Consider the following 14,409-nt stretch of genomic DNA (forward strand, 5'->3'; position numbering starts at 1 on the left):
AATCTTTAGGTTGGCAACCATGTGCCCAGATCTAATTTCTATTACTCTGCCATTAGGTGGAGTATGGATTTGGGGGGAAATTTGAAGTTTTTGTGACACTCTTCACCCATCAACAAAAGTGTACTTGAGGCAGCAGTCTTTGAGAAAATGCTAAAAACATAGAATGGACAATTGGGTGATCTCAGGTTCAGACTGACGATGAATGGAGTAGGGCAAGTGTTACAGTCCTAACAAAGGTGTTAGCCCATAGAATTCTGTCTGTGAAAGATGGTGAAAAACTTACTAGAATTTAAAAATAAGAAAAGGTCCAATCACCTCATTTTACAAATGAAGATGCTGAGACCCAGAAAAGAGAAGCAATTCAACCTAGGTCTCACACTGAGTTTGTAGCAGGTTAGGGCTAGATTTGAGGTCCCCTGACTCCCCGCTCAGAGATTGCTTTACAACCTCATTTATCTTCTAAAACTGTCGGCTAAGTTCTAAAACCATGAGGCTTGTGGCTTTGGCATTAAGGAAGCAGGACACCACCAGATCAAGAAGGGGAAACACTTGGGCTGAGGATAGGCTGGAAGGGCATGGAGAATCCGTAGAGGCTAAGTGTGGCTGTAAAATTATACTTTGTCCAGTATGAGAAGAATATGAGTAGAAGTGATATGTGCAATATTCTAGCCTTTCTCTTAAGGAGAAGGAGCATGCATGCTCTACCCTTCTCTTTTCCTCTTTCCTGATGATTGGAATGTAGGATGTGATGATGGGAGCTGGGGCAGCCATTTTGGGCCACATAAACAGAGAGGACAAATATTGACAAGGCAAAGGCTGTGTGTTGAGGGAAGTAGAGCAACAAAATAAAGGCAGTTTGGCTGCCTGGAGATTATTTAGCTTTGATTCCAGCTCTGGGTCATTTATCTGCATTTTTGCATGAAAGAAGAAAGTGGACTTCTATTTGTTTGGGTTTTTTTTTTTAATGTTTTGTGTTGTTTTTATTGGTTATGAATATTCATGGGGCACAAAGCAAATTGTCAACACTTATGCCTAAGACACGATGGCCAGATCCATACTGGCAGCATGTCCATTACCACAAATTGTGATTATACCCCATGGCCCCATAGACTTCTATTTCTTAAGCCAATTACAACTGCCAAACTTATATTCTAAACAGTACAAGGGAAAAAAGAGAGAGAGAGAGAGATGATGCCTTTTGGTTCCCACCTTGTGTTAGCAGGAAAATTCTGGAATCCCCTTTGCCTCTTTACCTCAGGAGGCATAACCGAGGACCTAAGCAGCTGTCTACTTCCACTTTCCCCAGTTGATCACCTGAGTCATCTACTGACTTGCCTATGTCCCTGCAAATAATTCTATCCCTTCTTTGTGTGACCTAGAAGGGAGCTTAATGATCCCTGTTTTCTAGGGTAAGCTCAGAGTGCTAGAACAGCCTAGAAATAGCCAAATCTTGATCTAAGAAGCCCCTGCATACCTGTTCAGCCTCACCCTTCTTCTGTTTATACTATAGGAAGCAGTGAAGAACATACATGCTGGAGTCAGCTATTGGTTCAAACTCTGGTGCTGCCAAGTATTGATGGAGAGACCTTGGAAAACTTATTTACTTCTCTGTGCCTCAGTTTCCCCAATATATAAAGTGATCATACTAACAGTTCTTACTTTGCTGGGGTGTGATAATTAAATGAGATAATACACGTAAAGGGCTTAGAATAGTGCCTAGCACACAGTGAGCACACCATAAACAGAGAGGATAAATATTAACCTGAATAATTAGAAGTGTTATAAAGGAGCAGAGTTAGGTGTTATGGATGCATAAAACTAGGGAGATCTTACCCTTTGGAGTGAAGGCAGGTCAGGGAAGGCCTAAAGAAGCTGACATGAAAGCTGACACCTGTAGCATGAACAGGTATCAGGTGAAAAGCAGAGTGGAAAAGGATGCTCCAGGAAGGCATAACAGCCTGTGCAAAGGTCCTAGGGCAAGTGGGAAAGCATATGGTACATTTGTGAAGTTGAAAAATATTTTTAGGACGGTGGTGGATGAGGCTGGAAAGGTTTCCAAGGTGGCCCAGTTTTGCAGATCAGATACCTGTTTGGATGTGGTCTGGATGTCTCTTTCCTTTATATTCACTTAATTCGGGACCCCCTCCCCTCACGCATGTGCCACATTGTTGAAAAATCATTTTCTTTATCTTTCTTATTGGAACATAGTTGGCTGTGCATATCTGTGGGGTACAGAGTTGAATATCAATACCTGCGTGCAATATGTGATGCTCAAATCAGAATAATTAATATATTCATCATTATACAATGTAATCTATTTTTGTGGCCCTGAGAGTCACTTTCTTCCATAAGGAATTTCATTATCATTGATGAAAAAATTCTGCAATCCATCAGTAGACTTGAGGACTCGAGGATGATGGGACTGTCGGGATCAGTGGTCTCAAGTACCCAGTTTTTATCAACAGATTCTTAAAGAGGTTCTCCCCCTCTGGGATACTCACCAAGTACCTGGCCCAGTGCCTTAAACATTGAGGAAAGTCGTCTCTGGGTTGATTTGAGTAGTCTTGGAGCTATTCATCTGTCTAAGTTCTGACCCTGCCACCTGCAGCAATTGGGGTCCAAGGTGGGGAGATTGGATTTCATCCAATTTGGCAGAAAGAACCATTTTAGGACAGAAGCCTACAGGAATGGCTCCTATCTCTCCCTTTCAAATCTTGGACCCCTCCCATTGGCCTCCTCTCCAGCTGCAGGGCCTTTTGTACATGTTGGTCCTTTACCTGGGCCACTCTTTCTCACTCCCCCTTGGTTCCACACCTTTGCCCAGAAAATTGCCACCCATGTGTACCTCTTCCTCAGGGAAGCAGCTCAGCCATCTCCGTAGAAGTAGTAGTCTTAACTGGTCTCTGTAAGTTCTCACAAAACTGGCTTCTCTCCTTGGTGTAATTATCTCAGATTCCAAATATGTATTCATTAGTGTGATTGTTTTATGAATGACTGTCTCCCACCGGTAAACCTAAGTCCAGAGAGCATGGACCATATCTAATTTTTCTCCATTATATCCACCATACCTGGGACAAAGCAGGCAGACAATAGATGTAGGCAGGCAGGCAAGAAGAAAGGGAAGGAAGGAAGGAAGGAAGGAAGGAAGGAAGGAAGGAAGGAAGGAAGGAAGGAAGGAAGGAAGGAAGGAAGCGAGGGAGGGAGGGAGGGGAAGTCCTACCTAAGAACATTCCCTCCATTGTGGAAAAAACACTCTTTGTGTAACACCATTAAGCTTCTCCCAGCAGAAGCCACTCCATGTCTTCTCAGGTCCTAGAATGTCATCAATAGAACCCCTCGAGATTCACGATGTCCTATCAGTTGATATGTAGTTGTCAGCAGCGGACTTCTGTTCCATCCCTCTGTGTAGAAATAGCCTTGCACAAGCAGTTCCCCTGAAATACTTTGTTGGCAGTAATTTTCCACCCAAGCACCCTTTCACATACTTGCTGGGATTGTCTGTCACTCATTCTTTTCTGTCTCTTTCCTCGCCCGTTTCTGAATACAAAAACACGTTGCAACTCTTTATTGCAAGAGTAACCACAATTGCCATTTCTGCTTCTTCATGGCACTAATGCATGATAACTATTCTTTTATCTTCATCTCATGCCTCATTAATAACACAACTATTGCATTCATCATTGATTGCTATGAAGTCATCTCATCCCACGGTGGTGTGAACCAGGTCCTCCCAGAAAACTTGGCGCAGCTCATGGATAGAATTGGTTTGCAGCCACCTCCTTCCCTTCTCCTTTGCTCCATCTTCATCATGAGAAAGACATCAGGGCACACACCACGCAGCTTTCAAAACACCAAGCGGCTGACCAGAGCCAACCTCCTTGCATACGGTGACGAGGAAGTTGTCCTGGGGCATGGGTGTGACAGGGGCTTGTCCGGTCACACAGCCAGCTAGTGGAGATCCATTAGGAAGCTGCTGCCCAGGTCTCAGACGTTGGGCATCTCAACTAGGGTGGACAAGTGATGTTGGAGAGAAAAGGATGAATTCAAGAAGTATTAAGGAAGTGAGAGAGAGTACTCCATAGAAAACAGTGTTTTAGATATGTTAACCCCTCACAACACTCTGGTAAGGTGGGCATTACTATCCCTTTTTTCCCTATGAGGAGACTGAGTCACTAAGAGGCTACATAATTCGAGTCACTGGGTCAGGAATTCAACCCAGAGAGTCTGATTCCAAAGCAGGCATCATGTACCATTACACTATTATGCTTTCCATTCAATTATCTGCTTGCTGCAGAGTAAAGATTTCCCATTTGAATTTTTTTAACTTTTTATTTTGAAATAATTATAGATTCACAAGAAGTTACAGAAATTATACGGAGCAATCCAGTGTTCGCTTTATCCAGTTCCCCCAATGGTTGTATTTTAGATGACTACAGTACACTATCACAATCAAGAAATCGACATTAATAAAATGTACATTCAGTGCCGTTTTATCACATGTGTAAGTTTGTATAACCAAAAGCAAGATACAGAACTTTTCTATCACCTTAAAGATCTCCCTCATGCTACACTTTCTAAAAAAATTTTTTGAAAGGGGGATGGGAAAGGAGGTTGGGGATAATTGGGTGAGGGACACAGGATGTAATCACAATTTGTGGTAATGGGCATGTGCCAGTATGGATCTGGCCAGCACATCTTGGGCACAAGTGGTGACTGTCAGCTTTCTACCCCATGAATATTCATAACCAATAAAAAAATAAAATGAAATGAAACAAAATAATTTTTAATTGTACATATTTATGGGGTACTGTATAATATGTTGATACATGTATACAATGTGTAATGATCAAATTGGATTAATCAATATAACCATCACCTCAAACATTTATTATTTCTTTGTGCTCAGAACATTAGAAATCCTTCTAGCTAATTGAAAATATACAATAAATTTTTTAGTTATAGTCACCCTACAGTGCTATAGAGCACTAGATCTTATTCTCTCTCTCTCTCATATATACACACCTATAGCAAATTGGTATAGATGGGAGTAACATGTAGATGCCCAAGGAGTGAACCAGGCCAGAGAACATGACCATGCAGAGGGGACTTACTCAGTCAAGGTCAGAGAAAGCTGCTTCTATTACCCAATTTGCCTCAGTTTCTCAGATGGTGTTGGCTTACTCATTTATTCTGCTGAGCTCATATGATAGACCTGGAGAGTGGCCAAGGTCTTTTATTTCTCTTTCATTGATCTGATCCTTGGGCCACAAAGGAAGAGAAATAAGAGGATTTAGAGGTCCCAGAGAGCTGCCTTCAGTGCCCAGCTGCACCACATTGGAGCCAGCTTACTTAACTTTTCTCAAATCTCCGTTTTCTCGGCAGTTACCCAGTTGTTGTCAGGATTAGAGTTCCTGTGCTTGAAACGTTCAGAGGGAATGGAGAGCATCCCCTAATCCCTTGACTCAAGTAAGTGAAGGTCAGGTAAAAGAACACTTATAGTCCCTGAAATGTAGGTAGTTTGTGTTGTTGGTTGACAGACTGCACGTATGCTTTACATATACCATCGGCCTTCCATATCTGCAGGTTCTGCATCTGCGGATTCAGCCAACCACAGATCAAAAATGTGTTTAGACTTATGATGGTTGCATCTGTACTAAACATGTACAGACTTATCCTTTCAGCATTCCCTAAACAATACAGTATAACAACTATGTACAAAGCATTTACATTGTGTTAGGTACTATAAGTGATCTGGAGATGATTTAAAGTACATGAGAGGATGTGTGAAGGTTATATGCAAATACTTTGCCATTTTATGTAAGGGACTTGAACAACTGAGGACTTTGGTACCATGGGGCGTCCTGCAACCAATCCTCCAGGGCTGTCTGTATTTTGTTTTCAGAAGTAACGTGTGATATGCCTTGATGGGAAATCAGCCCCCATCTGCACACAGCTGATTGCAAGAATACATGCAGATAGGATCAAGATTCTCATCCTACAACAACAACTTCTAGTAGTAGTGGTAGTATTACTAATACTAAACATATTGAGATTTTTAAATTCTGATTGTATGTAGTCATAAACATCAGGAGGAACATAAAAATAAAATAAAGTAAAATAAAATAAAATGCTCTGAGTGGATGCTTGAGAAATCACAGCTGCGCTCCCCCCGTTGCATTGCAAGCTCAGTGGCTTACAAAACTTGGATATGTTCAGGGAGGGAAGGAGTGCCTTGGGTACTTGGGTGTCTTCCCAGATTGTGGCCAACAAAATCTTGTCTGACGAGATGCCGTTTCATCTTGTCGGGCAGGCATGGGTTGTTTACCCCCCAAGGGAGACGGGGATGACAAGGAGTTGCCAAGCCTTTGAATAGTGCCACCTCTTTGAACACGATGATGAGATCTCGCTGCTGTAGCTTCCGACACAGGCAAAGGGGGCCCCAGAGGTCTGGACCTGAGGTTCACATGGAACGAGGGGCTGGTGACAGAGACAAGAATCAGGCAGAGAAAGGGCTCTGTGGCTACAAAGATGGATTCATGCATGTGCATAGGGGATGATTATGAGCAATTTGGGCACGTGGCCATTTTCCGACTGTGTGTGAAGTCAGGACATACACACCATGCCTGAGAACTCTCAGAAGAACGGTGCCCAAGAAGAACATGCCTGTTCAATAAACAATTTCATTCATTCTTTTGCAAAATGATCCAAGAGACTGGGATGCTTAGAGACTGGGAACCCTAACCCACATCGATTTGAGAAATAAGTCCATTTCAGACCTACGATGTCATTGTTGGTTTTTTAATGAATAGTAGTATTTTTTATATTTTATTTTTAATTGACCAATAATAATTGTATTTACATACGGGGACCAATGTGATGTTTTGATCTATGTATACATTGTGCAATGATTAAATCAAGCTAATGAACGTATTGATCACCTCACCTGCTTATCCTTTTTTGTGATGAGAACTTTTTTTTATTGAAACATAATTGATTATACATTTTTGTGGGTACAGAGCTGAACATCAATACCTGTGTGCAGTATGTGATAATCAAATCAGGATAATTTCTGTACTCACCTTTATAAAATGTAATCACTCTTTGTGACCCTTTACCAGTTTTTCCCTCACCCCCCCATCCCCTTTCCCACTGCTGATAACCACAGTTCTGTTCTCTCCTTTTGAAAGCTCAATGTATTATTGTGATTGTTGTCTCTTTCTTTTTTCTTTCTTTCTTTCTTTTTATTTATGTATTTGTTTATTTATTTTTTAGCTCCCATTTGTGAGTGAGGACATGTGGTATTTCATTTTCTGTGCCTGGTGTACTTCATTTGACATAATTTTCTCCAAGTTCATCTATGTTGCTGCGAATGGCAGAATTTCTTTCTCTTTTTCAGTTGAGTAGTATTCCATTGTGTAGATAAACCAGATTTTCCCTATCCACTCATCTGTCAATGGAGATTTAGGTTGGTTCCAACTCTTGGCTATTGTAAACAGAGCTGCAATAAACATGAAAGTGCAAGTTTTCCCTTCAACATGTTGATTTCCATTCCTTTGGGTGCATACCCAGAAGTGGGATGGCTGAATCGTGTGGTAGTTCTATCTGTAGTTGTTTCAGAAACCTCAATACTGTTTTCCATAATGGTTGTTCTAATTCACAGTCCCACCAATAGTGTAGGAGGGTTCCCTTTTCTCCACATCCTTGCCAGCATTTTTTATTCTCAGTCTTCTGGTAATAGCCAGTCTAAATGGGGTGAGATATCTCAATGTGGTTTTGACTTGCATTTCCCTGATGATTAGTGATCTTGAGCGTTTTTTCATGTACCTGTTGGCCATTTGTATGTCTTCCTTTGGCAAATGTCTATTCAGCTGCTTTGCCAATTTTTCAATTGGATTATTTGGGGTTGGTTTTTTTTTTTTACTATGAAATTGAGCTTCTTGTATGTTCTGGATATTAATCCCTTATTGGATGTATACTTTGTAAATATTTTCTCCCATTCTGTAGGTTGTCTTTCTGCTCTGTTGATTGTTTCCTTTGCTGTGCAGAAACTTTTCAGATTTATAGAATCCCATTTGGTCTTTTTTTTTTTTTTTTTTTGGCTTATGCTTTTGGGGTCTTATTCATAAAGTCTTTCCCCAGTCCTACTTCCTGAAGTGTTTCCCCTGTGTTTTCTTTTAGTAATTTTATGGTTTTGAGTCTTATCCTTAAGTCTTTAATTCATTTTGAGTTGATTTTGGTATGTGATGAGAGGTGCAGATCTAGTTTCATTCTTCCTCATATGGATGTCCAGTTTTCCCAGCATCATTTACTGGAGAAGAGGTCTTTTCCTCAATATATGCTCTTGATGCCTTTGTCAAAGATCAGTTGGCTGAAAGTATCTGGGTTGATTTTGTGTTCTCCACTTTGTTTCATTGGTCCATATGTTGTTTTTATGCCAGTACCATGCTGCTTTGATTACTATAACTTTGTAGTATAATTTGAAGTCAGGTAGTGTAATGCTTCTGGGGTTTTTATTTGTTTGTTTGTTTAGTTGAGTTGAGTTGAGTTTTTCTCAGGATTGCTTTGGCTATTCAGGGTCTTTTGTTGTTCCATGTGAATATTAAGATTGTTTATATATTTCTGTGAAGAATGTCATAGGTATTTTGATGGGGATTACACTGAACCTGTAGATCACTTTGGGTGGTATGGGAATTTTCACAATGTTGATTCTTCCAATCCATGAACAAGGAATGTCTTTCCATCTTTTGGTGTCCTCTTTCATATTTTTTGGCAGAATTTTGTAGTTCTCATTGTAGAGATCTTTCACCTCTTTGGTTAAATTTATTCCTAAGTATTTTATTCTTTTGGTAGCTATTGTAAATGGGCTTGCTTCTTGATTTCTTTTTCTGCATGTTCATTGTTGGTGTATAAGAATGCTCCTGGGTTTTGTGATTGATTTTGTATCAGCCACTATCCTGAATTTGTTTATCAGGTCTAGGAGGTTTTTTGATAGAGGGTATGGGTTTTTCTTTACACAGAATCATGGCATTTGTGAAAAGGGACAGTTTGACTTCATCTTTTCCAATCTGGATGCCCTTTATTTTTTTATCTTCCCTGATTGCTCTGGCTAATACTTCCAATACTATGTTGAATAGGAGTGATAAGAGTGGGCATCCTTTTCTCATTCCTATTCTTAGAGGAAAGCTTTCCACTTTTCCCCATTCAGGATGATATTGTCATATATGACTTATTGTGTTGCAATATTTTCCTTCTATACCTAATTTGTTGAGGGTTTTTACCATGAAGGGATGCTGAATTTTGTCAAATGCATTTTCTGCATCTGTTAAAACAATCATATCCTCAACAACATATTAGCAAACAGAATACAACAGCACATCCAAAAGATTATACACCATGATCAAGTGGGATGCAAGGATGGTTCAACATATGCAATTCAATTAATGTAATACACCACACCAACAAAAGCATGTACCTGGCTTCTTTTACTGAGTATAATGCTTTCAAGTTTCATCCATATTGTAAATCAGAACTGCTTCCTTTTTATATCTGAATAATATTCCATAGTATGGATGGACCACATTTGGTTGATCCACTCATCCACTGAGGGACATTTGGATTGTTCCCATCTTTTGGCAATTGTGAATAAGAATAAGCAAATTCATAGATACAGAGAGCAGATCAATGGTTTCCAGGGGCTGGGACAAGGGGAGAATGTGGGAGTGACTGCTTAAAGAGGACAAGGTTTCCATTTGGGGTGGTGAAAAAGTTCTGGAACTACATAATGGTAAAGATTGCACAACAACATGAGTGTACTTAATGCTACTAGATTGTACACTTTAAAATGGTTACAATGGTTAATTTTATGTTACATATGGCTTGAGTCTCACCAACTGAATCAGATTTCTGGGGATGGGAACCAGGCATTAATATTTTTTTCAACTCTCTTGGTGATTCCAGTGTGCAGCCAAATTGGAGAGCCAGTGGTGTAAGAAAGAGGGGAAGAAGCCACTTGGGTTGAGCACTAACCCTTCCAGCACTCTGCTCAACACTGTCTCCTCTGAGACTCATCTTGACCATCCTGTCCTTACCTCCAGTCACTCTCTGTCACCTCATTGGTCTGTTTTAAACACATCACCACCCAAATCGCCTTGTCTACAAATTTGTTCACTTATTTTCTGTCCTTTCCCACAAAACCAGTAGTATTTGTCCCTGTGATGTATTTGAATCACCTTGGGGCTCTCTTTAAAAGAAGATCAATGTCAGGACCCCACCTCGATTGCTTAAATCAGAATCTCTGTGGGAAAACCAAGATTTGTGTGGTCTTTTATTTATTTATTTTTTATTGACAGCTAAAAACTATATCTACTTACCGTGTATATATTGTTTTGAAATACATATACATCATGGAATGGCTCAGTCGAGCTAATTAACATATGCATTACCTCACATACTTACCTCTTTTTGTGGAGAAGATACTTAAAGTCTACTCTCACCAATTTTCAAGAATATAATACATCATTATTAACTATAGTCACCACGATGTACTGAATAGATCTCTTGAATTTATTCCTCCTGTCTAACTGAAACTTTGTATCTTTTGACCAATATGTCCCCAGCCCCTGGTAACCACCATTCTACTCTCTGCTTCTATTACTTCAACTTTTTTAAATTCCACATATAAGTGAGATCATCAGTTTTCTGTACTCTTAAGAGCTCCCCAAATCATTGCAACATGCAGCCATGAAGAAGTGCTCCCATGCAATGTAAACCCCTGAAGACCATGTGTCCACAGCTCCAAGAACAGGGTCTGACTCCCAGCCTACCCAATGGTCAGGTGGTGCCAGGCCACTTTGCAGAAATTATTTAATTTTGCCCTCAGGACAGTTAGCTCTCGGAAGTAGGTATTATGGGTGGATCAATTCCTGCTCAGAAAGGTTAAGTAATCTGCCTGCAGCCAAGCCTGAATGGGAATGCAAGTTCAGGGACAGCCCAGACCCACTTTCTGTGCTGGGCCCAGTCAGGGTTCTCTTTGGGGCTCCCACAGCCTCTCCTGCACCCCCATCTCAGCATTGGTCACCTCGACCTCTGTCTACGAACTGTCTGGATCCCCCAGGAGAGCTCAATGAAGACTGTTCACCATCATAAAACAAAACAATAAAACATCATCAAATCAAATAGTAAAGTTGGACAACTGTTAAATTAGTGATCATAAATGTAATTAATCAATTTAATGAGTTGATTAATTAACTAACTGTTGCTCCAGCTCATGATGATGCATCCTTCCCTCATCAATCTGGTTCATACTCCACTAAGATTTCTTGTTCCAAGCCCTGTATGAGGTGTTTTCATCTACATTCTTTTTTTTTTTAACTTTTTTACTGTCACTTTTAATTGACAGAAAAGAAATGCATATACTTATGGGGTATAATGTGATATTTTGACATATGTATACAATGTGGAATGATTAAATCAAGCTAATTGACATATCCATCACCCCACTATCACTTTTTGTGGTGAGACATTAGAAATTTACCGTCTTAGAATTTTGAAATTTATATTATCATTAACTATAGTCATCCTGCTGTGCAAAAGGTTTTACAAACCAATTCCTCCTGTTTCACTGAAACTTTGAATGTAAATTAGTACAGTATGAAGGTTTCTCAAAAAACTAAAACTAGGACTACCATATAATCCGGCAATCCCACTACAGGTTATATATCCAAAAAAGGTTATACAATATATACATGTATTGAAACAACAAACTATATTCCATAAAAATGTATACTAAAAATTAATTATTCTTTAAATTTTAATGAGAAAATGGTTGAATAAATTAGAATACAGCATTATTATGGAATATGATAAAGACAATAAAAAAGCTATCTCAGTAAGAATTGATATAGAAGTATGTTTATGATATAGTGTTAAATTAAAAGAATAAAATTTGCACAATAAAAAAGAAATTAAATCAGTATGTTAAAGAAATATCTGCACTCCCATGTTCATTGCAGCATTAGTAACCATAGCCAAGATATGGAATGAACCTAAGTGTTCATCAGTGGATGAATGGATAAAGAAAATGCGGTACACTTACACAATGGCATACCATTCAGCCTTTAAAAAAAGGAAAATTCTGTCATTTGCAACAACATAGATGACCGTGGAGGACATTATAAGTGAAATAAGCCAGGCATAGAAAGACAAACACCACATGATCTCATTCAAATGTAGAACCTAAAAAAGTTGAACTTATAGAAGTAGAAAGTAGAATGGTGGTTGCCAGGGTCTGGGGGCGAGGGGAGGAAATAGAGACATGTTAGTCAAAGCTTACAAAGTTTCATGCTACATACTTGTTGAAGGATGTGGTATTATTCCCAGTTTATACCTGCAGGGTTAAGGAGCAAGAGTGTCAATGTTGACAACACCAGGACTTTTCTCACAATACACAGACATTGAACATTTTCCATGTGCCGTGCTGGGTACCGAATAAACATATGTATGGCTCACACTCTCACCAGTTGATTGCCTATTGGAGAAGCCAGACATCAAAGCAGGTGCACGGTTCTGGGGTCGGGTCAAGAGAAGGAGTTGAGTTTCGCAGAGGAGCTCCAGCTTTAGGCAGAACAGGTGTGAGTGATTTCAGTAAAGAATTGATAAGGCCTGTGACAGAGGATTAACAATTGGACACATCTGTGCTCTCTGGTACAGGAATGTATATTCCTTGGCTTCAAAAGCATAGAGAAACTGGTCATTGGAGGGATTTTGCTCAGACAACAAGTGCTTGTTTAAGTTTTATCCAAGAAGCTCTGCTGAAGCACCAAAGGCAGCAAGCTGCAGAGTACATGCATAGTTATTTTCAGACCCTGGAAGATTCAGATAGCTACAAAAAGCAGGCTGCACCTGAGATTATTTCAAGGCTTGGAAGTGAAATTCTATTTTATCATCCCCAAATCAGCATGGAGACTTTCAATACCTTTGCTGACTGGATGAAAAACATTGGCGTTGTGAATTATTTAAAGATATCCTTACAACATGTGTTAACACCTTCTGCATCACAGAATGTTTGAGGGTGCAAACAGAAATCCAAGTGAGGTAGAGGCATGAAGATGAGGTGAGAAGTCATTTTCCCAGGAAATATTAATCAGTCTTATTCAGTCCTATAAGGAGCTTTTGCAATATTAAACTTGGCCTGAGAAGAAGTTGGAACTGTGAAAGCTTACTGAGAATAATTATGTTTATAGCACAGCAACCCGAAATAGGCTCAACCACAGCTGGAAGACATCTGTAAATCTTTGTGCACTGATTCAAATTCCTGGAGTTTAGGACCCTTTTGTGAAGAGTTATGTAGAGATGCTGGAATTCTTTGGTGATAATGATGGAGCCCAAGAAGTACTCACCAGTTATGCCTATGATGAAAAGTTCCCTTCAAATTCAAACGCCCATATCTATTTATACAACCTTCTAAAGAGAGAGAAGGCACCAAGAGCAAAACTGCTGTATGCTTAAGATTTTGCTCCGGGTTGCACCAACTCATAAACTTATGTTAGAATTTCATACATTATGCAGAAAATCAGAAAAAGAAGAATGCCATAAACTGGCGTTGGAGGTATCTTGAGTCTTGGGTATTGCTGAATGCTCTAAGAATATAACTGCTTGGAAATATTTGCAAAATATCCGAGACAGACTTTAATGGGAAATCACCTTGTGTGGGTTCAAGAAGAGTGGAACTACAGGAAAAACTGGAGGCCAAACTCTCATTTCAGCTATGTTTCAGCAAAAAGTGACTGGAAGGAAGATAAAGCTGGACTACTGTTAGGAAAAGGTTGTAGATATTTTCAGTATATTTTAAAACAAGTTCCTGAAATCTTAAGAAAATTAAGCAGATGAAGAAATTAGTGAAAAAAACAGAGTATTTTAAATTCAGGACTCCCAGGTTGGATTTTAGTTATTTCACAGTAGTAGCTACACAGTAATAGCTCAGTAGATAGTTATTGAATGTATTTATTTGCTGTTTTAGAAGGTAGTTTATATTGCTACAAAAAAGTTATTTTTTTATATTTTCTTTCACTGTCACAACTAGGGAAAGTCTCACTGCGTTTGCTCTTTGTAAACATATGTTTTCTTTTTCATAGTGTTAAATTTAACATTTATTAGGAGTAATTCTTCCAATGAAAAACAAATTTGTTTAATTAGAGAATAAAGTTCTACAGCAGTTTTGTTTGCCAACAATTTGTCTCTATTTGTGTAATAAAATGTAACTTGTGCTGTGGGGGAAAAGGACATCGAAGGAGCATTCTAAGGCCAGCGTGACTCCCCAGGAGAAGTACAGGAAGCAATGGAAATTGGTATCCAACCTGGTCAAGGGAGGGTTCAGAGACAGCTTCCTTCAGAAGCTTCATTTTTCCTGTG

At 39.4% G+C, this 14,409-nt stretch overlaps 1 pseudogene; it reads left to right on the plus strand.

The window, feature by feature from the left end:
* The first annotated feature begins 12,494 nt into the window (after positions 1-12,494).
* Positions 12,495-13,959, plus strand: LOC134387649 (TATA box-binding protein-associated factor RNA polymerase I subunit A-like; annotated as a pseudogene).
* The last annotated feature ends 450 nt before the right edge of the window (positions 13,960-14,409 follow it).

Source organism: Cynocephalus volans, chromosome 10, assembly GCF_027409185.1.
Source record: "Cynocephalus volans isolate mCynVol1 chromosome 10, mCynVol1.pri, whole genome shotgun sequence".
Classification (NCBI taxonomy): domain Eukaryota; kingdom Metazoa; phylum Chordata; class Mammalia; order Dermoptera; family Cynocephalidae; genus Cynocephalus; species Cynocephalus volans.